This window comes from Astyanax mexicanus, chromosome 3 (assembly GCF_023375975.1).
Source record: "Astyanax mexicanus isolate ESR-SI-001 chromosome 3, AstMex3_surface, whole genome shotgun sequence".
NCBI lineage: Eukaryota > Metazoa > Chordata > Actinopteri > Characiformes > Acestrorhamphidae > Astyanax > Astyanax mexicanus.
In genome coordinates, this window is record NC_064410.1 from 11,215,831 (window position 1) to 11,241,492 (window position 25,662).

At 38.5% G+C, this 25,662-nt stretch overlaps 1 protein-coding gene across 1 annotated transcript in view; it reads left to right on the forward strand.

Moving 5' to 3' along the window:
- The window catches only part of LOC111197112 (interaptin-like), a 526,024-nt gene that overhangs the window by 70,850 nt on the left and 429,512 nt on the right, over positions 1–25,662 (forward strand). The window lies entirely within an intron of this gene.

Sequence of the window (25,662 nt, forward strand, 5' to 3'; positions counted from 1 at the left end):
CGGCCCCTAAAACATCTAGCGAAGCATAATTTCAAACATACACAAGAGTTTAGGAGCTAACTCAGCAAATTTAACAGAAATGAGGAAGTGGAATTTTCTATAAACTAGTTTTCACTAAAAGTCACACAGTGAAAATGTTCTGCTGTCTGATTTTTTTTATTTTGTATAAATACTGGACTGCATTTTCAAAAACAATATTAGACCCATTTTCAACTGTACATATTCAAAACACCTAAACATGGGTTGGATCCTGAAAAAAACAGTTGCAGTAGGAATCTGTATCCAAATTAGTTTTTTTCTAAACATGGAAGTATAACTTCTGCTTCGGAGGGCGTGAAATACCGGCATGAATGCCTTTTACTGCTTCAGGTTTTAGTGAATACTGAGCTTATCTAGGTCTGTATGCTGATTTTGTTGTAATGGATGATGGTTCACAGTCTTTGGTAAGGCCCACATCATACTTGTTAGCTGCCCACAGCTGAGGAGGGAGGGAGGCAAGCTCTAGTTCCTCCTCTTCTGTGAGCGTAGCAGCTTGAATCAGTGGAGGTGAGCCAAACAGCTCCACTGTGAGCTATGCTCTCAGTCTATACTAAAAGAGCACTTCCACGTTTTTGTAGAAGCACTGTAGTGTACATTAGGGCGATCTGTATCAACCCAATCATTAGTCCTGGCCACCCTCAAAGCCCATGGTCTGATGTCACCCCACGGGAGGGTATGTCTAAATCTGACCAGGGAGATGTGGGGGTATGAATTGCCAACTGGGAATGACGCATCCTGTTGTTTTGTTAGTGACACTAGGCCGGCCGCCATCTTATTATTGCATATGAGTGCTGTGATAGATAGACATTCTGTTTCTAGTCTGAGATAATGTTTTTTTTCATAATTATAATCAGGGCCCTGGCTAATATGTGAAGTGCAGTGCCTTTGACACTATCTTTTCTGCTTTTGAAAAGAATGTCTGGTAGTTTGTTGTATTGATGACAAATAGGGAGAAGAAGAAGAAGAAGGCACTTCCCTTTTCTCTGCATCAGTGTGTCCAGTTCCACCGTCCTGCCCCTCCGACGCCCATCACTGCTGCTGCTGACCCATGTGCTCATTCTCTTGGATGATTGGTTCTCGGCAGTCCCGAGCAAAATGTCCTTGTCTTCCACAGTTGTATCAGCGTCTTTGTCCAGTCTGTATTCTCATCTTGTTGGCCCGGCTGGAAGGCTGGCCCATTGCCAGCATATCCTCTCCCCCTGCACCTGCAGTCTTGAACTGTTTCTCCGTTTTCCTGCTTGCATGCTGCTATTTTCCCGTGTTTATGTGTAAGGGAAAAGCAGCCTCCAGGCGAACTCTCAATTCCTTAATCATAGTCCGGTAGGGGCCGTTAGAGGCCCTGTTGGTTCCCCAATCTATCTTGCAAGAACTGGAACCCAGTTTCCGCATTAGGATGCGTTTTATCTCATTCTGAGATAATTCTGAGATCATTTTGGTCGGTCGGCATGATCTGCAAAAGTTCTCAAATGGGAAAAGAGCCTCTCAGGGCTTGAAATGCAGTCTGCAGTTTCCTGGCTCAGACTTGATGTCATGTTTTCCGGGTGCGTTTTGCTATCAGATCTGCGTCTAAACTTGATTCTCCAAGTGTTCTGAGCAGTTCCTTCAGCTGGTGCTGTAGTGTCTGGTCCAGCCGTTCTTGGAATGCAGCATAGATGTCAGGCTGTAGGGGTGGTTCCTCCCGTGCCGGGTTTTCAGATGGAGTTGGTTGTCTTTGTTCAGCTGCTTGCTCGGGTGCTGCTGCTCCCACCTGGCAGTGGTCCAGCTAGGTTCTGGTTTTCCAGCTGGTATAGGTCTTTCTTGGTGGGGCGGCGGCGAGGTCAGGGACGCTGATACTGAGTCTGTAGAGTTTCCCTTGCTTCTGGGCCCAGCTGTTGTGCTGGAGAGCGTCCTCGACCGGTGCTACTCTCCCCCAACTTTTTGGCCACAATGCAAAACGTTATGTTTGGCGTAAAAAAACAATACAGCTCATCACCCTGAACACACCATCCCCACTGTTAAACATGGTGGTGGCAGCATCATTGTTTGGGCCTGCTTTTCTTCAGCAGGGACAGGGAAGATGATTAAAATTATTGGGAAGATGGATGGAGCCAAATACAGAACCATTCTGGAAGAAAACCTGTTGGAATCTGCAAAAGACCTGAGACTGAGACAGAGATTTATTTTCCAACAAGACAATGATCCGAAACATAAAGCAAAATCTACAATTGGATGGTTCACAAACGTCAGAATGGCCAAGTTAAACTCCAGACCTGAATCCAATCAAGAATCTGTGGAAAGAGCTGAAAACTGCTGTTCACAAACCAATGCTCTCCATCCAACCTCACTGAGCTCCAGCTGTTTTGTAAGTAAGAATGGACAAAAAAGTCTCTTGATGTGCAAAACTGACAAGAGACAAACCCCAAGTGACTTGCTGCTGTAATCACAGCAAAAGGTGGGGCTACAAAGTATTAACGCAAAGGGGCAGAATAATATTGCACGCCCCACTTTCAGTTTTTTTTTTATTTTATTTTTTTTAAATACCCAATACATTTTGTTCCACTTCACGATCGTGTCCCACTTGTTGAAGCCACTCATAAAGGAAATCACTAAGTGTATCACCATGGCTGCACCAGGTCCACACGTCTTTCTGCTGGTGCTGACAGTGGGACGCTTTACACAAGAGGAGGAAGAAGCAGTGAAGATGATCCAAGATCGGTTTGGTGAAGAATCCAGAACATACACCATGGTGCTCTTCACCAGAGGAGATGATCTGAGGAAAATGATCATTGATGATTATATTAAAGATTCTGATCAGAGCTTATAAAACATGATTTACCAGTGTGGAAACAGATACCACGTGTTCAACAACAGAAATCCTGAAGACCAAACGCAGGTCACTGATCTACTGGAGAAGATCGACTCCATGGTGGCAGTGAATGGAGGGAGCTGCTACACTAATGAGATGATCCAGAAAACAGAGAAAGCTCTACAAGAAGAACAGCAGAGAATCTTGAATGAGAAAAAGGAGGAGATAGAGAGAGAGAAAGAAGAACTGAGAGCCAAACATGAAGCTGAACTGGAGAAACTGGAGAAAACTGGAGAAGATCGTGGAGAAAGAACGGCAAAATGTGGAAAATGATAAAAAAAATACAAGAGGAAGAGTTTCAGAAAAAAGAAGCTCAAATAAAGAAGGAAACGAATGAGGAACGAAAGAAAGAGCTGAATGAAAAACTCGAAGAACAGAGAAAGACTTTCAAAAAGGAGAAGGAAAAGAAAGAGCCGACTCATAGAAAACAGTTGGAGAAAGATCTGCAATATCAGAAAGATAAATATGAGAGAGAGAAAGAAAACATAAAGAAGCAGGCGGAGGAGAAGGCGAGACTACAAGCAGAAGAGGAATTCTGCGCTAAACTGGAAAAAGAAACAAAGAGAAGTATAGGAGCACTAATAGGATCTATATTTGGACCATTATGAAAGAAATGGATTCTAGACTAAAAAACTTAAAGTATGATATCTCTGTTACATGTACTCTGTTTTCCTGTATGTAAAATGCAGCCTCTACATTTATCCCATGAAATTTCTTATCTTAAATTACTCATGCTGATCAGAACAACATCAATGTCTGTTACCATACACAACAAATTTCAGACTAGTGTCATGTCTGGTCCTGAAAGCGCTCCTGTTTCTTCCACACTGAGCTCTAACGGAGGTTCTCAGTCTAACAACTACACTACCCAGAGCACACCACCCGCTGACATCACGCACACACCTGATCACATGACACATCACCTGCTTCCTCCAGTAAGTCCTGAATACTGATCACTGGCACTATAAAAGAGCTCCTCACGCGCACACCTGTGCCGAGTATTGTTGGTTTATCCTCATTACACAGCGTTTCTGATCTCTAGACTCTGAATTTCGTGTATGACCTTGTTCTTGTTTTTAGACGCCGATTTTTGCCTGTTCCTCTATTATTGAATTTACCGTGTTTGACCTGGACTGTTTATCGTTTCTGCCTTTTTGTCTAACCCTGCTGCTGGCCTTCCTGTGTATGATTCTCTGGACTGGTCCCGTTTATGGTATGGTTTTGTTTACGTGGCTCCTGTCTGCTGGTTATTTACTGCTTCTGTTTTTGACTACTCCTGTACCGCTGTATTCTTTAATAAAGAACAAAATCTGTATCTGCGTGTGTCCTGTCCCAAATATGACAACTAGTTATTTTAATTGGGACACCTACTCATTTATCTTTCTTTAGTGTATTTAAAAAGAGTTAATTCTGTTTTTGTTAAAGCCACAGAAAGACTTTCTACTAAATCTACATGTTAGGATGATTTGGAGACTCAACAAGTCCACCAACAAAGTAATCTAAAAGTATTGGGTGGAGCACCATCATTCCACAAAACACAGTTCCACTTCACCACAGATCAATTTAAACCTTTAGAGCATGAACCTGGCTTTAGACATGGTTGTGTGTTTCATGTTTGTGTGCTAAAATTAATTCTAATTAACGAAAAAAACAGTTGTGTGTAAAGTTTGCTGATTAGGTTTTTACAGAAGATTTAATCACACAATCAGTAACAGTAAAGCTGAATTCTGTATTTCTGCAGGTAAAAGACAATACCAGCACAAATGATTAATAAACAAATCTTTCATTATATATTTAATTAAATGTATTAATGGAAATTATTTTAATATGAGCTGTGAAATCTGTCTAAACCCTGAGGAAATCTGCAGCTTCATTTAAAATGTGATAAAGCATGTAGCAAGTAAAACTGTTAGCATACGGTCTGAAGGTCAGGCTGTGTTAATATTCTGTATTATTCTTATATCTACTGATCATAATCAAGTTTATGATTGTTTATTTAACTAACAGTGACTGTACCCAAATGTGGCTTCTAATAAACTCATTTCCTCTTACTTTTGTAATTGTGTTTATTAATGCTTGTTTGTTCTGCAGTACAAAATTATGCAGGGGTCTTAATTACCATGTGTTTCACTCTATAACACTGTTATAACCAGTATCACAATTACTATTCTTATTATATCCTAGTGAAGCACACAGTAGTACATCATTCATTAACACTCCTTCATTATCTAGTATTGAATGTGGTCCATGCACTTAAAGACCTTAGCAGAAATGTTTTTTTTACAAAACACTAATATAAGAAGTAATAAAACGCTCATACTGGATACTTTTGGATTAAGCTAATTAAAATTATTTAGTCAATTATTCTGGTTAATCAGTTGAGAGCAAAGCTGGCTACACAGCAGTTATGAACCAAAACCAGGTTAAATCTTCTTCTTGAAAATCAAGTCTAAATCTTTTTCTTATGTTTGGTTTAGTCTATAAATCACCTCAGACTGAAGACTGGAATTGCTGCAGTTTGAGCTCCATTAACTGATGCTGAGTAAATGTTCCTTAAATGAATAAACATTCTTTATGAAAATTCTCCCAGAAGTGGAGAACATTTCTCTACAGAAATGTGTGTAAAATTTGTGTGTAAAAATTAAACACCAATCACTCTTTCATCTCTACCAGTATATGTGTGTGTAATGCACCCCCTGCTGGAGTAAAGTGTGTAAACAATGTAGAGTGTATTAAAGTGTTTACAGTTCACAACAATAACAACAATTTACAGTTCTGTATGAATGATCATTAGTGCTATGGCTATTACAGAAAGAACTGACATTTAAATAATTACAATTCAGCTTAATTTAGTACAACTTATATTACAATTAATTAATATAAATAATCGATTTATGTATCTTCATTCCTGGACTGTCTATATAAGATAAAATATTAAAGATTAAAATTGTGAGGTTGGTCTGCAAAACTGATTACAATAAGTAAAGATGATATTACTGTTTCTCTATTTTATGTTATATTACAATATATATAAGTATTATATATATATTCCAAAATAATTACTCTGTGATTGGCTATAACACCTTTTGCTCAATCAATAACTGCACTGTGATTGGTTATAACACCTTAAACCAAACCCAACACTGCTCTGTGATTGGTTATAACACCTTAAGCCAAACCCATCACTGCGCCGTGATTGTCTGTAACACATTTAGTTGAATCCAACACTGCTCTGTGATTGGTTATAACACCTTAAACCAAATCCAACACTGCTCTGTGATTGGTTATAACACCTTAAACCAAATCCAACACTGCTCTGTGATTGGTTATAACATCTTAAACCAAATCCAACACTGCTCTGTGATTGGTTATAACATCTTAAACCAAACCCAACACTGCTCTGTGATTGGTTATAACACCTTAAGCCAAACCCATCACTGCTCTGTTATCAGCCAGGTTTCCATCTCTCCTTAATTTAAAATCAGAGCAGGAATATAAGAAGAGACACAGCGCATCTCTACTGAACATAAACTACTAATAAATACATCATATTATCATCACACACACAGAGGACATTCTTCTGAAGAAGAGCTGAGTGTTACTTTCACTTTCACAGATCATGTGACCTCAGTGACTCCTCCTCCTCCTCTGCAGCAGCTCTGATTTCACAGTGATGGAAGATTCTGGAATAGAGTGATGTGTGTAATGAGTGTAGAACAGAGTAAAGCTCTGACTGTAATGATTCTGTAAATATCAGAAAACAGCAGAGTAACACCAAATCCAGAAACTGATGTTAAGTAAAGTCTTTAATTCAGCAGTTCTGTAAACTATCACTGTTTCTTTATGATTGATGGTAGTTGAGGTAATATATGTAGGAGTGTTTTTTTCTCCTGTATTTAACTCCTACAGTGGTTCTGTTGGTCATTTTGCAGAGATTATAAATAATAAACTCCCAGCAGGAGAGCACAATATGAAGGGATTCAGTGTTACATTAAAACCTCCAAACTAAAACACTTAAAACACAGTAAACTGGCTTATACACCCTCAACCTCCATCAGCAGCTCACTCTGATTTACCCAACAAGTTTTTGATATCATGAAACTAAATACTACATAGCATTTAGTGGATGCTTTTATCCAAAGCGACTTACAAATAAAGATGTACATTAGAGTCTGATGTTCTATATTCCTCATACCTGTACACACAGGAGCTGCAGTAGAGAGATCTGTGTGCTGTTAATGAATCAGGAGGAACAGGACAGAGTTCATACTTGAGTTCAGATATTTAGGCTTGGATTAAGGGTTTTGTACTAGTTGTGTACTATATAATTTTCTGATTATGGTTTTCATGCCTATGTTTTTATGTTCTGTATAGTTTGTGTTCAGCTGATATTCTGTGTCTGTGTAAAAAAAGTTTATTTTAGATGATTTGATGTCTGTATTCTGTGATTAACATGATGTTTTAACGATAAGGTAAGACGTGTTACTGTGCACTGACTGTCCACTAGATGGTAGCTCTCTCCAGTCTCTACATGCTGATCCTCTTACTCACTCTCAGTATTAATCTACTATAGACAGATCTAAATGGATTGAGCATTGTTTTATTTCTATCAACAACTGTAAGCGTTAAAAAAATTAGCAGGAAATAATAATAATAAGAAATAATAATAAGGAATGATGTTCCCTCTACATTATTTTATTCGTTTACAGTGGTCTTCTCATCATACAAATTTTTTACATTTCATTTGTCAGAACCATGAATCAAGCACTGTTTAATCAGGACATACTGAAACTCTAAAATACTAAACTCTCAATAAACTTTCCTGATGTGATTATTTTATTCTTGCTGATAATATGAACACCAGCAGGTGGCGCTCTGTGCACTACAATAGACATATCTGATGCTAGTTGCCTAAATTAGGCTACAGAAAATATGGAAAGGAATTAGTGCCAAATTGAAAAGCAAACACTAAAATGTAAATGCAATCCAAAAAAAAAAAAAGATTGCTTTTCCACACTAACATGCAGAATAAGTGCAAAACCGAAATTACATTACATTTCACTGCACTTGATCTCTTTATTGAAAAGCAGTACACAAGAATGAACAGTTTCCATCATTTTGAATTCTAAAGCAACAAATACTATTTTTTTATGGCCTCGTAGGTGAGAGCGAGCATTGCTTGTGACAAGTTTAAAAGATCATTATTTACAGCAAACATTGTTTTAATAATACAAACCCAGTCAGTTGAAATCCACTAAATAAGTTTCATGCCGAATTCAGCACCTCTGCCAGGGAACGCACCCCCTGCCCCCCAGCACCCCTTGAAAAAATCTTGGTTTGATAACATTTTCTTTCTATTTATTGGTAATTATAAACAAAAAAAAATATTGGCAAAAAACGTATGAATAATCTCGTTAGAGCTTATTTTAAGAATAATTCCGTATTGTTCATTGTAAAGGGCTTGTAAAATAAGAATTATTTAAATTACAAATACAGCCCAAATTCAACTGTCATGTATTTTTCTGTTTTTTGTTTATACTTAAATTTTTATTTGATTGATTTGATTTTCCCTATTTTTATTATATTCAGATTATTCCACATTTTATTTTATTATTTAATGTCTATACACCTATGTAAAATTATTTTATTAAACATTTATTTTTTCATAGTTTTTATTTGTTTTATATTACTTATTGATTTACATTTTTATTTTATTTTATTGTGAAGCACTTTGAGCTGCATTTTTATGAATGACTCGGCTATGTAAAAAAAAGTGGTCTGCCTGAAAACACACCCCCTGTAACGACTTTAATCTGATAATATTACGACTTTAATCTCGAAGTCAATTATTTGTATTTGTTTTAAGAGTGGTCCTAAACGTTGTGTATGAATAATGGCGCTGAGTGGGACAGGTGTTTTCTAATGTCCTGCTCCCGGTTAGACCGCTGGAGCATTAAGTTGTTCCAGAATGTTCCTCAGCGTAAGTGTGAGAACAGGGCCATGTTCTCTAAAATCCACTCCACTCTGAACAGCACATACTCACCTGTAACTGCACCAGCCTCCATTTATAGAATTACAAAAGCGAGCAATGAGAATCATACACAAAGTTGGATTTTTAGAACATAGTAATAATCTTTTTATTCAATTAAAATTACTTAAGATTAAGATTCATGACATCGTAAACTATTACACAGTACAGATTCTATTCAAGGCGTTTAACAACTTACTACCAAGTAATATCCAGAAGTTCTTCATAGTTAAAGAGTGTGCTCATAATCTTAGGGGTTTTGCTAAGTTTTCATCATGCAAAGCTAGAACTTCCAGGAAAAAAAATTGTGTGTCTGTATGTGGAGTTAAATTATGGGATATGCTGGACTCCAAACACAAGCAATGCCAAAGTATTCATAAATATATGTTACATTATAAAAAGATGGTTTGGGATCAGTATACAGTGATTGTGGGTATCTGTCTTTTATGATTGTTTTTTTTTCCTTACCATTGCATGTTTTGTTGTTCTCTTATCACTGTTGGTATGTGCTTTCTATGTTTGTTTTGTTTTTTTTTTGTTTTTTTCTTTGTTACCGTAACTAGTATTGTTGCCCTCTTACCATTGTTGGTATGTTGTTATGCGTCGCTGCTTTATAGTATTTATAGTATAGTATATATAGTATTTGAACTTTCTTTACTACCGCCGTTGGTATCTAGGTTAGTGGATTCTAAGTATTTGTAAATATAATTTTCTCTGTTGTTAAATTCATTTAATTTAAGTTGATGGGAAGTGGCTATGTAAGCTATGTAAGTTATGTTAATTTTGAAGAAAGGGGTGGGTTTAAATAAGTTTTCTTCTTCCCACTCCTTTTTGAGTAGCTGTATTGTATATCTTTTGCTCAAAATAAAAAAGCAAAAAAAAAAAAAAAAAACAAAAAAAAAAAAACATTGTTTATTTCCTCTTTTATCCTGTTGCTGAAAGACATTTCTTCAGGTTTAAAGTACAGATTAAAGTACAGCTTCCTCACTCTAGGCTAGCGCCAGAACCTTATAAATGAGGAGTTGAAAGAAAAGCTTGACTTCCACTCAGGTAAAATAAACTGATACTACAACTTTAAATTTTATGTTATTTTATGTTTACACTATTTGTCAGACTTTATAAAGGTATTATTTTAAGAGAACTTACTAACTAGTTTGTATTAAGTGAATAAATCCACGTAGTAAACAATAAAACAAGTGAAATATAAACAATACAATAATATACGGTAGCATTTTTATTGTGACACATTATGTACTTTTTTGAGCATCTTGTGGATAATGTCAGGGCATAAATGAAACTGACATACTGTTTCACTACACAGAAAGTAAACAGTCCTGGTTAATTGGAAGAAGTGCAGCACAATTTAAATACATATTACTGTACTAGATATGGAAGAGAGATTAAATAGCAGTTTTTTAGAATCTGCAATTACAGATACATTTTATCTGTGTCAAAATATCATGATAAATATTATGTATCATGAAAATGTTTTCAGATAATGTGTTAAATTATATTTTTGCTGTTTAGCGAATCACTACACTGCCTTGAGCAATAGTGACTGGAACTGAAAATTCTGCTGGATTAAAAAAGTTCACAGAGCAGAAAGTCAATTTAATCAAGTTTTATCATGTAAAGTCAAAGTGCTGCAAGTGCACGTGTATAAAATAAACACTGTATACAAATGCAATCTACTTCTGCTGCATTGCTTATAAGCACTCTTCCAAGCCACGGGTTATGTGATGTTCTCATTATTAGTAGCTTTTAAAGGAGGAAAAGAACTGCTGACCGCCAAACTGAAAACAAACTGCTTTACTGTTGAAGCTAAATGGTGCTGTGGTAGAAGCAGTGGTGGGAAAATATGTTGTGGAACTTTAGGTGGTTTGGAGGAAGCACGTGGTACAAGTTCACCACCCCAGCACTCGTAGCCTTGTGTGAAAATAAAGTTCTAAATGGTGTGTGGAACTGAAATTACAAAAATGTTACGAAATTTGGTGGAGAAAAAGCCAGCTTTTACTGTATGGACAAGTATTACATACAGAGAACTCAAAAATGAGAGATTATTCTCCTGATAAGGCACATAGGTTTAATGAAATTAAAACGAGCCATTGTAAAGAACACTAGTAGAGTGGAAAATAGACAGAGAGCAGGTGGCGAGAGAAGGGGAAAGAGACAGAGAGGAAGAGGAAAATAGAGAGAGAAGAGAGAGGAGGGAGAAAGAGTGGGAGGGGGAGAGAGACGGGGAAAGCAGAGACTGTAGAAAAGATGGACGCCGTGTCATTCAAAGAAAATGAAGCCAAAATCTTCCGCCATGTTGGTGATCCTGAAACCCGAGTCTGCGCAGTAGAGACCAGAGGAGGGAGAAAGACTGTGGAGAGACAGCCTACTCATTTAAATAACCCCGCCCGTGAGGGCTGCCTCCACAGAGCTCACACAGTCTATGGTCCTACCCATACAGTCATTGCTCCCACCCCGGCTAGGTGTAACCCAGCCCTTTTACAATAACCACACCTGTTTGAATAGAGCTGAATAACGTTTTAAAAAATGAATTCTGTGGGGATATAAAATGTGACAGTATAAGCAGAGGTTACACTAGCTGCTGCATTTAAATAATGGAGGTAGAATTAGAGTATATTGGAAAAAAAAGTGATTGAAAGTTTTGAAAGGGGGCCCCTGACCTGTGGTGGCTTCACTTTTGAGAGACAATGCTCTGTCCAGCTATACACAGTCTATGGGGGAAAGAGACAGAGAGGGAGATAGAGAGAGAAGAGAGAGGAAGAGAGGGGGAGAGAGAGTGAGAGGGAGACAGAGAGGGAGAGAAAAAGGATATCACATTATTTTAAAACATTCATGTCCTGACTAATGGACGTGGGCAAACGTGTGCAATACTAAAGAACTTTAATCATTTTAAAAGAAAAACATAATGACAACAGCTTGTGTGATAATGTGAAAAGGAAGAAACACAAAGAGAGAGAAATTTAGTTAGCAGCCTAATGCAAAGAGACTATCTAATATGCCAGATAAATTGAAGAAATGAAGGAGGCGGTATTGGAAGTACAACTATACTAAAATTAATTTCAACTTAAATAAATGCACATTTTAAATATTATATATTGTGGAGTATTACAGGAAAGAACCATATGAGGCAGCAGATTTTTCTTTGAAAAACAGCTCATGCTCAACCAAGTTGGAAGGAGAGCATCTGTGTACAGCAATTTTCATGTCTTTCTAAAGAAGCTTAATGGGATTTAGGTCAGTGCTTCGACTGGGCCATTCTAACCCATAATTAATATATATTATACTGTAGCACTGGCTGTATGTTTAGGGTGATTGTCTTGTTAGAAGGTGAATCTCTTTCCCACTCTCTTTTAGCAGCCACCAACAGTTTATTTTTTCAGGATTGCCCTGTATTAAGTTCCATCTTCCCATCAACTTTGTCCACCTTCCCTGTCCATTCTGAAGGACAGCATCCCCACAGAATGATGCTGCCACCACCACCATATTTCACAGCAAGGATGAAGTGTTCAGGGTGATGAGCAGTGCTACTTTTCCCCCACCCATAGTGCTTTGCATTTAGACCAAAAAGTTAAACTTTGCCCTAATCCAACGACAGCACCTTCTTCCACATGTTAGCTATGCATGACTTATAGTTGGACAGATAACTGCAACTCTTCCAGTTTGCTCAGGTTCAGCTTCTCCAGGATAGTTCTTTCATATGTTCCATTGCAAAAAGGTAGCAGTGTCTCCTAACACAGACTCACGAGCATGAAGGAGATACCTGGACGGTGGCCATATCACAAAAAGAGCAAGACAGGGACGTAGAAGGACATCAACCCAGCAGTCAACTTAACTCTGATCCTTTCTGCAAGGACGTACAGAAGGAGCCCTCCTTCCTCCTTCATGCTGTGTGAGCTCCATGCACAGATCACTTTCCAGAGGGAGATACGGGACTGCAGCATTCTCTACCACACAGAAACCTGGCTATCTGCAGACATTCCCGATCACGCCATTGAACCCGCGGGGTTATTTTTGCACCGCGCCGACAGATTCAAAGAGCTCTCCGGAAAAGCAAGGGAGGTGGTGTGTTTCCTGATCAACAATGCTTGGTGTGATCGGAGGAATGTACCTTTCATCGAGTCTTTTTGCTCGCCTGGAGGCTGCACTCATTGTTGCAGGGGTTTGTTTTGGACATGTTTTACACAAAAATCTCAGACACTAGACTCCTGCTACACAAACATCCGGGATACCTACAAAGCCCTCCCCCGACCCTCATTTGGTAAATCTGATCACTCCTCCATCCTGCTCCTGGTGCGCCGCTGGTCTGACCAATCAGATGCTATGCTTCAGGACTGTTTTGATCACGTGGACTGGGAGATATTTCGTGATTTGTCAGGCAGCATCTACAGTACAGACCAAAAGTTTGTACACACCTTCTCATTCAATGCGTTTTCTTTATTTTCATGACTATTTACATTGTAGATTCTCACTGAAGGCATCAAAACTATGAATGAACACATGTGAGTTTTATGTACTTAACAAAAAATGACCTGTTCTCCACAGTCACCGGACCTGAACCCAATCCAGATGGTTTGGGGTGAGCTGGACCGCAGAGTAAAGGCAAAGGCAAAAAGTGCTAAACACCTCTGGGAACTCCTTTAAGACTGTTGGAAAACCATTTCAGGTGACTACTTCTTGAAGCTCATTGAGAGAATGATGCCAAGAGTGTGCAAAGCAGTAATCAGAGCAAAGGGTGGCTATTTTGAAAAAAACATGTTTTAAGTTATTTTACCTTTTTTTGTTAAATACATAAAACTCCACGTGTTCATTCATAGTGAGAATCCACAATGTAAATCATCATGAAAATAAAGAAAACGCATTGAAAAAGAGCTTTTGGCCTGTACTGTACAAATTTTGAGACTCGTGAACAATCATGTTTTTTTTGGAGTATGAACACTGAGGAAACGTGCGTCTAGGACCCGTGGACCGATTTTATGTGGTACACGGCGCTCGTGTGGGGTATTTACATTTTAATTGTTTCACTAGAACCGTCACGCTGCCGCTGCTCCTTCTGCTCTATAGCTGTTTCGTCTAACAGCGCTGTTGGTCTTTGCTGCATATTCTGGCTGTTAAGATGTTTCTTTGAGATTGGTACCACTTTAGTTGCTGTTAAATTGTTGTTTTTCTTCATTTCTTTTTTTCTTTTCCTTTGTTTTGGTTTAGTCGTCCAGACGCAGTTTATTTACTTTATTTGCTTTTTTGTAATATTAGCTTTCATTTTTTTCTACTGCTGCACATAAATATTTCGAATTGATATTTTGGAATTTGTTAGATTATATTTCTTATAGCATTTTGAGCTTACTTTAGTTGGTTGTTTGTCTTTGTCATATCTATTTTTCTGTCATTATTAAATGTTATTAGCTTTTTAGCTTCTAGCTTGTTGCTAGATTCTTATCATTTAGCATACAGAACGTCTCAGTGATCTTTTTAATGAATGTTGATTTATTAATTTAATAGCTGTACCTAAGTATTTTAAGCCAGACAGACACTGTGTGATTTTAAATGAGTTCATCTGCACTTTTGAATGGTTTGTCCTGTTTGTCCTGAGGAGCTGCTAGACTTTGATCAAATGCAGCCCGCAGGCAGAAACAAATCCAACTAGAACCGACCCAATCCCGCACGTTCTGCCCGATAAGCCATCATCATCTCGGCCCCCAAACCTGTCCATTAGCTTGCTTCACAGACGTGCCAAATCCTCCCGTGAGCACGTGAGGTGTGCAGCGCACCAATGAATCAGCACAAAAATCACAGTGTGATTTGTTACATTAAAACACAGACCGCTTTCTTCCGCCAAAGTTGACAGAGCCCGAAGAAAAGCGGTGGGAATTCTTGGCCGGCCCGAGTTTATGCAGTGGGTCAGACAGGCTTGCATTCAGGCTCGCGTTCAGGCTCGGGTTCAGGCTCGCGTTCAGGCTCGCGTTCAGGCTCGGGTTCAGGCTCGCGTTCAGGCTCGCGTTCAGGCTCGGGTTCAGGCTTGCATTCAGGCTCGCGTTCAGGCTCGGGTTCAGGCTCGCGTTCAGGCTCGCGTTCAGGCTCGCGTTCAGGCTCGGGTTCAGGCTCGCGTTCAGGCTCGGGTTCAGGCTCGGGTTCAGGCTCGCGTTCAGGCTCGGGTTCAGGCTCGGGTTCAGGCTCGCGTTCAGGCTCGGGTTCAGGCTCGGGTTCAGGCTCGCGTTCAGGCTCGGGTTCAGGCTCGCGTTCAGGCTCGCGTTCAGGCTCGCGTTCAGGCTCGGGTTCAGGCTCGCGTTCAGGCTCGGGTTCAGGCTCGCGTTCAGGCTCGCGTTCAGGCTCGGGTTCAGGCTCGCGTTCAGGCTCGGGTTCAGGCTCGCGTTCAGGCTCGCGTTCAGGCTCGGGTTCAGGCTCGCGTTCAGGCTCGCGTTCAGGCTCGCGTTCAGGCTCGGGTTCAGGCTCGCGTTCAGGCTCGGGTTCAGGCTCGGGTTCAGGCTCGCGTTCAGGCTCGCGTTCAGGCTCGCGTTCAGGCTCGGGTTCAGGCCCGGGTTCAGGCCCGGGTTCAGGCTCGCGTTCAGGCTCGCGTTCAGGCCCGGGTTCAGGCCCGGGTTCAGGCCCGCGTTCAGGCCCGGGTTCAGGCTCGCGTTCAGGCTCGCGTTCAGGCCCGGGTTCAGGCCCGGGTTCAGGCCCGCGTTCAGGCTCGGGTTCAGGCTCGCGTTCAGGCTCGAGTTCAGGCTCGCGTTCAGGCCCGGGTTCAGGCTCGCGTTCAGGCTCGCGTTCAGGCTCGCGCTCAGGCTCGGGTTCAGGCCGACAATTTAAACTCTAGTATGCAGAATTCTGATACTCTGATAACTGATAACAGCACTCGGTTCAGCAGAACAAAACGTTGAGAAAGCACAGAGCTCTGCTGACTTGTTCAGACACAGTTTATATACGTAGACGCAGATATTGGCATTTTTTTGTAATATTCCTTTATTGTTCTACTCTTCTGCTGAGCTTTTCATTTTTGATGTTTTGAAATTCATTAGATTAGATTTTGTTGGGCGTTTCATTTTTATTTCTCATTTATTATTAAATTCTGTTACTAATTTTCCATTTTAAAGAGCAGGCCTTATTTGTGTATTGTTAAATAAATAATAAAGTTATCTGTATATTCTGTTTTATTTTAGAAATCTACTTGTTGTAAATACTGTTCTCTGCACACTAATGGAAACCTGCAAATTTTTACGATAAAAATCTTGAATCTTTTTGAATCTTGGGAAATATTGGGAATATTCTTATATCAGTTATATTTATTTAGTTAATACATATTGGCCCTGTATTACTAAATAATTTGAGAAATCAATAAACACAATTCCACATTGCATCATAACTTTGACTTGATATGGTTGATATAATACACAGTCATCCTGCATCAGTAAAAGGTTTATATCCATTACTCATGACTGGAATTGATTGTTTTTACCTTCCTTTGGTTGCAATAACTAATCTAAAGGCAGTGGAAGAGCTCTGTGAAATAGCATGCGTGCTCCCAAAACGGGAGTCATCTATAAATTACGACTTTAATCTTGTGATGTGACGACTTTATTCTATTAATATTATGACTTTAACCTTGAAGCCAACTGGATTGATTTCTAATTTCTAGTTCTAATTTTATTATTTTTAATATTGTTATTTCGTCAGTATATCAAGGATATTGTAACTATTAATATTTTATTTTAAAATGCTTTATTTTAAAATTATTCCAGTGGTCAGTGAATCACAAAATACAATATGAGGGTTTTTTGCCTGTAGTATCTGATGACTAATCATCGTTTTTCTGTTTGTGAGACCTTCTTTTCTCCAAAGATCATAAAATGCATTTTATTTATTTCATTAAGCTATTTTGTCTCTCTCAGTACTTCCAATGCGGTCTCATGCATTTATCCCATTTAAAAATAGCCTACAATATTAATTTTCACATGCGACTATATTTTATATATTTTAGCCCAATTTGGTGAGAAAACCGTGAACCTGGCAGATCTGGTGAGATGCTAACTGTACCGTTTTAGAATCATTTCTGTTCTGGGGAAATCCAGATCAGACCTGATTACATCCTGTAGACAAACTGCTATTCAGTAGTGAGTTTTAGAAACCATCTGACTTACAGGAATAGAGTCACGTGGTTTAGAAGAAAAGGCTCTGAGCAGTCAGACTCTTAGAGTTGGGTGTTAGCTGTAGAACTCCCCCTGTGTGGTTCTATTGGGGCAGGCAGTAGAGCGTGTTGTAGACCTTTATTTTGAAATCTTGATTCGCTGTTGTGCTAAGTGTTGTTGCTACAATAGGGTATTGTCACTGATTTCTCAGTTTGATTCTGATTCACAAGGTCCCGATTTGATTCAAAATCCATTCATTTTGGTAAATTTCAGTTACAATAAAAAATGTAGTTTGATTATAAAATATATGTAATTATACAAGGAACACTCAAACTTCCATTATTAAAATATTAGTGTTTATATTATATAGACTTAACACAACAGTTACATTCATTTTATTAATATAATTTTATGTATCTTAATTAATTGCGACACTGTGCTTCACATCTCTATACGGGTTTGGAACGACCACTTTACTCAATGGATTACCGTATTTTTCGGGCTATAAGGCTCACTTAAAATACTTATTTTTTCCCAAAAATCGTCATTGCGCCTTATAATGCAGTGCGCCTTGTGTATGGATTTTGCTTGTGTTTACTGACCTCGATTTTATGTGGTACACGGCGCTCTGTTGTGCAGAATTCCTCACCCACGCCAGAAAAAGATCCCCCTCTTGGGCTAGCGCGCGGTTACCTTTGACTGCCGTACTGCCTCTCGGCTGTGGCTCAGGGTAGCTAGTTTCCACTGTAGCTCCGTGGCCAGAACAAGGTGCCGGTAAACTTTCCTTTCCACCCGTTCTGGGGTAATAGCACAAACTGTTTCTTTTTAGCGCCCACTTCTAAGTAAAGTTAACCTCTTAACACGCGCTGGCCCACCGGCGGGCCAGAAATATTTAATATTTCATAACTGGCTGTGTTTCTGAATAGTTATGAACAGTTACAGGTTCAATATAGACATCAATATACCATTTTAAAGCTTAGAATCTCTGCTTTTGAGCTATTTAGCCTATTTAGCGGAATATCCTTTCAGAAAATAAACATTTAGGGCGAAATATGCCTTGGTTATGATTTTAATAATTCATAACTCTCATATTTGCGTTTATCGTTCGTCCATATTTCATCGAATGCGGTCATGTCATACACCATTCGAACCGTCTGGCTCTCCGGATTCCAGAACTGTGCTTTTACTGTAGGATGTATGTTTCATGAATTAGAGCTGCGTCAGAGCGCATGTTTCCAGTAATAAAAGGCTCTCCTTTTGTCCTGGGGTAACCTCCGGTCACTGCCGCCACCCCCCGAACACACACCCGCGCTCAGCCACAGGTCCTACCTTCAAAACGCGTCCAGACTAAAGAGAATCCATCAATCCAGTCTCCTGTAATCCACAGTTATATCCAAACAGCGCTGGAAATCACTTCATCCAGAAATGAAACTTATCCAATCTTTATCTCTGTTTTAAAACCGTTTTATTCACCGAATTCGGCACAACACGCTATTATAGTCAGAAGCCTCGCGGAGTAATGCGGTACTTGCTGTGCTTCAACATAATATTATGGTCTGTCGGAGCGTTGCGGCTACCGTTGTCAGGAGCGTCGCGGAGTAATACGTACTTGCTGTGCTTCAACATAATATTATGGTCTGTCGGAGCGTTGCGGCTACCGTTGTCAGGAGCGTCGCGGAGTAATACGTACTTGCTGTGCTTCAACATAATATTATGGTCTGTCGGAGCGTTGCGGCTAAGTTTAATTTAGTGCGCCTTATAATCCAGTGCGCCTTGTGTATGGACTAACACTAAAAATAGACCGTTCACTCATCGTGCGCCTTATAATACGGTGCGCCTTATAGTCCGAAAAATACGGTACCTGTGAGTAAAACATAACGTGGTTCCAGAACATTAATGAAGCTTCGGACGTAACATGCTTCATAAATTTATTTATTTGCAAATAAAAGTGTAAAATTGACTCAGACCCACTAGTTCAGATGTGATACTATAATATGCATAATGATAATAAAAACACAACAAGCAAAGTGAATAATGTAAAGAGGGAAAACTTCATTAAATTCAAAGGAAAAAGCAGCCTATCTGAGCAGAGCTCTTCTCCCCTGCTATAAGAGCCTGGCGTTCCCTGGGGCAAAATAATCTGAATTAGTAACTGCGCTTCAAAGAGAACACGATCAAAATTCCACTATTTACACATTAAATCACTCAGTTACAGGTTAATCTACAGTAATTCAGTCTATGGGGAACATGAGCTAATTCTAAAGACCGATTCAGGTTTTTTTTATGAATCAATATTAGATAATTCAAATAAAGATCGATTTAAATTGAAAAATCTTTTTTTAAACACACCCCTAGTGCAATATGTGATATGGACTGTCTCAAACAATGTACAGTGGACTGTGGTTCTGAAGAGACACAGCTTGGTAAAGTTAGTTGGATATTTGATATTTAGCAGGTAGTCATGTTTTGGCTGTTCTCTTGCTCACACACAACGTCCTAAACTCTCCCAAATTACAGAGGAACAGAGAACAAACTACAAGCATTAGATTCTCTCAAAACATCCAACTTTTGTTTCTCTGAGGATAGCAGGAACTGCTGAGGCAGGCACGGAAGCTCCTAAGGGACGGTCTGTAATGTACCGACCCTGATTAACACGTAAAACATTCACAGGGCCTATAATTGAAATAAATGCAATAAATTGGTACTATGACAAACCTATAGGACATCCTGATATAAAATTACTTGGCATCCTAAGGTACACACCAGATAAACATACAACGTTTAGTTTAAAAAAATATGACTTGATGGTATTTTTTGAAATTATTTTATAAATAAATTGCTACTGTAATACATTCATATGTCATATAGATAAAAAAAAAATCACTTGTAGACTTTAAAAACACACCTGATAAACATACACAACCTTTAGTTTTGAAAAATATTACTTGGTTTCATTTTAATTAGTTTTCTTTAAAAAATAAATTGCTACTGTAGCACACCCATATGAAATATAGATATAAAATCACTATATAGAGATGCATCTGATGAACATACTTCAACTTTTAGTAAAAGAAATCGTTTGAATTTGTATACATTTTTTAAGGAAATAAATTCCTGCTGTAATGCACCCATATGAAATATATCTAAAATTACTTGTAGTCTTTAGAGACACATCTGATAAACATACTACAACTTTTAGTTTAAAAAAAAAAACTGCACTTATATGCTTTTTTTTAGGGATATATTGCTACTGAAACACACTCATGAATATACATATAAAATTACTTGTAGTCTTTAGAGACACATTTGATTAACATACTACAACGTTCAGTTTCGAAAAATATGACGTCAATCATGATCAAAAGAAAAAAAATATTTTAATAAAAGAAATTGCATCTATTTTTTGTAATCTACCATCTACTTGTAGTTATATATCTGATGAACATACCCTAAGTTAATACCACCTCATTGCCAATTGATGTAAAAATGTATAGGTTATTACAGAGTGCTTTTATGGACACATTATTCACTTTTCATGATGATTGGCTAAATCCCTCCAAATATCTGTTGGAATGGTGGCCATACTTGAGTTTATATGGTATCTTACAGAAACTGAGTACATTCCTCAGATTTCTGCAAACTGTATCTTTTCATGTGACAAAACTATTGAAATTAGTGTATAATTTAGAGTAGTTTGGGGTACAGTGTTTGTTTATCAGGTGTGTTTCTAAAGTGATTTTATATCTATATTTTGTTACAGCGACAATTACTATATTGCGTTACAGTGACAATTTATTCCATTGAAAAATTATAAGTGTATGAAAAATAAAAACGATTGTTTGGAAAACCGCCGCACTAAGCCCTACTGTGCCGTTTCCAGTGCGTTCCCCCTGGATTATTTTAATGGAAGCCCAAAGTAGAGATAAAGTATAGAGAGACAGGATACTTGATTTTCAGCAAAATAACAATTTATTAAAGCAGGGATCCCTGGGAACATCTTCCAAAATCAAGAAAAGAGTTCAAAGAATATTTCACAGACACAAGCATTTAACATCAAAACCCCTCCCTCACAAGTGCGAGCAATATGGTTATCTGTGGCCTAAAAGTTACTTTGAGAAATGAATAGAGGAGTTATCAGCTTGGTGTCTCCGGCCGGCTGCCTTCTCACCTGTTACATCTGTAGAACACTCAGTACCCTTTACACAAACACAATGAGCCTATTTACTGGAAAGTTATAAAACTTCTGATACTGCTACTTTAAATCACAGCATATCTCTGATAGTTATTAGAAAACATTGAGCACACATTTTATTAAGGCAATTCAATGTTATACCCTTGACTCCCTCACTCACCTCTCTGTCACAAGTACAGAACGTTCTATTATGCATGACAATGTTGCAAAGAGTTTTACTGGCAGGGCCTGTTTTGTAAGTAACTGCTAAGCATCAATGCACACACATTATTCTGAGTATATAAGAATTAAATAAATACTGATTAAGTAATTATTTAGACATTATCTAGCCATTGTTATTGAAATATTGTTTTTTAATTATTTAGCAAATGTTATTGACATACTGATAAAATAATTGGTTCGTTCCACACAAAACTCAACATCCTAAACAATCAATCAAACCACAATATTCTACTAAAACAAGGATCTGCAATTAAGTTTAAGATATTTTCCAAGTCATTACATGGCGTGCAACAAGGGGAGGTAAACACGCCGCTCCTCATGTGAGATCGAACTCGGGTCACAGTTCAATACTCTACTGCTGCCCTGGCTAGTGAATTGGGACGCGGCTGGGAAAAACGCTGTATTAAGGAGATATGGTGGCCGAGAACGAGCGGCAAACAAGAACAGCCTGAGCGCGACAGAGAAACAGGAGAGGGACAGACAAACTCACAGGCCAGATATTTCATGCTTTGCGAGAGAGAGAAAGAGTCGCTGAAGTCCGAAGGCGACCTCGCGGGAGCGGCCAGACCGGGCCGAGGAACCAGGAAAGCAGACGCCAGCCACGGTAGTTGGAAAATACACACAATTACCAGGGAATGCAGCCGGGAGCAGTGGCGGTGGAGGAGCCAGGGTGGCAGAGAACGGCCGGAGGCAGGAGACATACAGGTGGAGAATCATCGCGGATCAGGTAAGGAGCGGGAGCCAACACCACATGCGAGGTTGTTCCACACGCAGGTAAAGAAGAAGTGGCGGTTTATATAGGTCGGAGAGTGGGAGGAGTAAGGGCGTGGATCAAACTCCCAAAATTACATTATTTAACTCCACTTTGTCTGAACCATGAATCAAGCACTGTTTATTCAGGAAATACTGAAACTATAAAATACTAAACTCTCTTTCCTGATGTGATTATTTAATTCTTGCTGATAATATTAATGCCAGCAGGTGGCGCTCTGTGCACTATTATAGACATATTTGATGCTAGTTGCCTAAATAAGGCTACAGAAGTATTCTGATCACTCACTGCAATTTCAAATCCCAACAGGGAATCAATAAATATTATCAGAGGGGACATGACCTCATTCCTTGGATTACAATACGGGACAAAACAAATCAGTGATTTATGTCATCAATAGTTTTGGATGAAATGAAAGCTAACATTAAGCTAGATCTCTTAACATCCACTAAGTAAGTGCTAAGTAACAGCACTAGCATTTCAATTGGGAAAAGAACCTGTTCTGTGGGGAAATCATGACTTAGCTACTTTATGACTTCTGCTACTTTGTAATGAATTTTCCTACATCCATTGTTTCTGGGAAAGGAGCAAATATTGCAATGAATTATCAACCAAGCATACCCTATTTTTACTTTAAATAAATAAAGCAAAGCTTACTTCTTATATTTCATTGTTTAGTTGAACATGGTTAAACTTGAGAGCATATGGGGCACCGAGTGATCCAGTGGTCTAAAGTGCTGCCACTATGAGCAGGAGGTCGCAGGTTCGAACCCCCGCTCATGCAGCTTTGCCATCAACCGGAACCTAGCCGCGTTTTCCTCCGAGCGCGTTGGCTGCTCGGCAATGCTGCACCAGCAGCAGCTCGAAAAGAATCAGTGGCTGACTTCACATGTATCAGAGGAAGCATGTGTTAGTCTTCACCCTCCTGGTGTGTTGGGGCATTACTAGTGATAGGGGGAGTCCTAATGAGTGGGTTGGGTAATTGGCCGTGTAAATTGGGGAGAAAATGGGGAAAAAATTAGAAATAAAATTATACAAAATTTGAGAGCATATAGATAAAGAACATTGTGAGGTGGGCAGCAGTGGGGCTGACGTGACCTCCAGTTTCCAGCAGCCTACACTCTCTATACACTGACCATTTACTACACTGCATGCAGGAAGTTGTTGTAGAAAGCCCAGAACCAATATTTTATGTTAAATGTGAGTTTATTCAAACAAGAAATTAGGAAATGTGATGGGGACACGCCCCCTTCAGCTTTAATGGCGGTGACACACATTCACAGTATTGTAGCATGATAATAAAACCAAGATAATGAGATGATTTACTTATGGAGGAGATTTTGCTAAATATCAAGGTATACTTTACATTTTTTTATAAAATGCTGATGCTCATTATAGAAAATAAAATATAAATAATTTAAAACAATCATGTTGAAGTAAATGAGATCAAATCAGGAATAGATTTATTTGTCAAGCAAGTAATAAGACGCCCACACTCTGAATGAGTTAATTTCAAGCACTGAATCAGACAGGAAATAGACAGAATGAGAAAGAGAGAGAGCTGATGCGAGTGGAGTCAGAAACCTGGTTTCATTTTTGGTTTGCGCACGAGAAAAGCTACCACTGAATGTCATCAAGTAACGGTAAGTTCAGTAAGAATTTCATTGTAGAAACATATGTAATTTATTTTATGCATTATGTGCATTTAACAACTATTAACTTTATACTGGAAGTGTTATTGCAGAGCTGCTAAAACACATTACCAGCGACATGGGTTTAAGTCCAGACTGATTATACTTTTGTAGTTTTGCTATACTTAGCAACGTCTCTGTAAAATAATTATTTAATATTAACAATACAAATATTAATTAGTACAATTGCAGTTTTGTGTTCATTTAGATAGATAGATAGATAGATAGATAGATAGATAGATAGATAGATAGATAGATAGATAGTAAAAGAGATAGCAGGCATCAGCAGATACTACACATAGGAAACATAAACGTGTACAAGTATTATATTTAAGTTAAGTGAGTAGTGTACAGTAGTGTGAATGTACAGTATGTATCATACAGAGTCCATAGTGCTCAGGACTGCAAATGTACAGCACTCTAAAATGCAGGATGTACAGTTGGTTTTAGTCCCAGGGTGTAGATGTGCATATTACAGAGTCTAATTATAGTACAGATAACCCCACCCCATTTTTTTTTTTTTACTGAATTTCACTTTTATATTGTATTTGACAAGATGATGCCACAGTGTGTCTTCCCTCAGTGCATTTGTGTATGTGTGTGTATATTCCTTATGTATACTTATCACCCTTTTGTGTTATTACTGAAAAATAAGACCACTTTTCCAATCAGAATATTTTTGGAATGTGTGAAAACAAGTTCAAATTCATAAAGAGTTCAGAAATAAATATTTTGTGCAATAACCCTGGTTTATAATCACAGTTTGTATATATATTGGCATGTTCTCCTCCACCAGTCTTACACACTGCTTTTGGATAAATGTATGCCACTCCTGGTGCAAAACGTCTAGCAGTTCATTTTGGTTTGATGGTTGTGATCATCTACCTCTTAATTATATTCAATCTGGTAAAATCAAAGAAACTCATCATTTTTTAAGTGGTCTCTTATTTCTCCTAGAAGGAGAGAGAAAGAGAAATCTAAATCTAAATCTGAATCCTGATTATTCTTTCAAATAAAATAAATGGCTAGCTTGGCCTAAACCAGAATAAAAGTAATCAGCTTTCAGATTATTTTACTAAAAGCTAGAAACAGTGTGGTTAAAATATTAATTAAACCACTGAATCTATAACACTGAGTAAAAAATAAAAAGATAGTTCATCATTTTGTAATAAAAAACATATTTTCCCCCAGTCCCAGACCTCCAGTTCTGTGTAAAAGAAACCATGCCATGTCTCCACAGGGTACATGCAGGACCAAAAGCTTATGTATAAATTCTCTAAAAGTGATTTTTTTTTTATCAACGTGTATGAAACCCAGATCCCGCTCATCTTAACCCAGTGAAGTTTTTCCCATATAAAGTTAGCAAGAGGGTGAATTCCCAGAACAGCCTGACAATGCCACAGTAAAGATGCAATCAGATTTTAACTATAAATGTTCTCAAATCCTGTAAAACACCCTCCTAATTATTCTTCACCATAATCTGATCACCTAAAAACACCCCAAGATATATCTGAGCCGTCAAAAGAGAACATAATCCACCGTTAACTTTCAGAATGCTCTGAATGTCATTATAGAGCACCTGTTATAACATAATTTAAATGGTGCTTAAAACAATAAAATCTTTCCAGTCTCGACAAAGAAATAAAACCCTCATGTGTGTGTGGGCCATGTTGATTACCTTCATGATTTAAATAATTTAAAATGCGTCTGGAAGCAAGGTCAGTTTACATATGATTCC